Below are 1,194 nucleotides of genomic sequence, written 5' to 3' on the forward strand. Positions count from 1 at the left end.
CACACACACACACACACACACACACACACACACACACACACACACCGGAACACACAAGTGCACACATCCGAAGACACAGCGACACAGCCATACTCAGGTATCACAAACACGCACCAGAACACACACGCAGAACCCAGGACTCAGAGAATAGCAGGCATTCATTGGGTCACACAGTGCATGCTGCTGGGGACACAGAGAAACAGCCAACCTCAGAAATACACAGACACACACAGGGTCGCGAAGACACATATAGACGCCCAGTGAGACTGAGACATCGAGACAGACAGACAGACAGACAGACACACACACACACACACACACACACACACACACACACACACACACACACACACACCTGCCGCCTGCACGAGAAGTCCGAGCCCTTTCGCCGGGGAAACAATAACGGCCTCTCCAGCAGGTCTGAGCCGGCGACCCTCCGTCCCTCCCTCGGTGGTGAAAGGGGCGCCGGAATGGGGGGCACTGGGCGGTAGGAGGTCGGGGCTGGCTGAAGCGCGGAGACGGGGCAGAAGCTCCGTGCGCCGTGCTCCCTCTCCCTCGGGTACCTGGAGCGGCCGCGGGACTGCGCTCGGCCGCGCTAGCTTCCACTCGCCGGGAGCTGCACGCCCGCTGGATCTCTGGTCCGCGGGGTCCGCGCTCCGCGCTCCTTCTCGGCGTGGCTGGGTTTCTGGGTTCACGGTTCTCGGGGCTCGGCGACGGCAAGCGAGTGGGGCTGCGATTAGGGCCCGAAGCTCCGCGCTGGTGGCGGAGCGGAGGAAGCGGTAATTTATAAGCGGCTTCTTCCTGACCTCGCGTGTCTGTTGTCTGAGCAGGCAACGCTCAGCATCACCCATCCTGCTGGGTGGAAAAATACCAGCTTGGCCGGGCCAGGGGCGGGGCCGGGGCGGGGCCGGGGCGGAGCTGAAGCGCCCCGGCCCCGCCCCACACACAGACACACAGACACACACACACACGCACACGCACACCGCACACATGCACGCGCGCACGGGCTCGGACACACAAAGAGCCTGGGCTCGCCGAGCGCGCGCACACACCCTCAGGCCGCGGGCGAACACTGGGCCCAATGCTTCCCCCATTACAGCGCACTTTTCTTGGAAACCCTTACCCTTCAACCCCTGGTGCCAAGTGGTACAGCCCGTCCTCATCCCCCTCGCGCCTACTGACGATGAGCAAGAA

The 1,194-nt window shown here is 63.0% G+C and overlaps 1 protein-coding gene across 3 annotated transcripts in view; it reads right to left on the bottom strand.

Moving 5' to 3' along the window:
* SLC6A6 (solute carrier family 6 member 6) overlaps positions 1 to 855 on the bottom strand; it is an 88,755-nt gene extending 87,900 nt beyond the window's left edge. For 2 of the 3 annotated variants that reach the window (XM_019645982.1, XM_019645984.1), the window contains exon 1: positions 356 to 855. The gene's annotated coding sequence lies outside the window, so the exon portion shown is untranslated. The remainder of the gene's footprint in view (positions 1 to 355) is intronic. The other variant, XM_019645981.1, reaches the window with a different exon arrangement.
* Positions 856 to 1,194: the final 339 nt, after the last annotated feature.

This window comes from Hipposideros armiger, unplaced genomic scaffold, assembly GCF_001890085.2.
Source record: "Hipposideros armiger isolate ML-2016 unplaced genomic scaffold, ASM189008v1 scaffold_96, whole genome shotgun sequence".
Taxonomy (NCBI): Eukaryota; Metazoa; Chordata; class Mammalia; order Chiroptera; family Hipposideridae; genus Hipposideros; species Hipposideros armiger.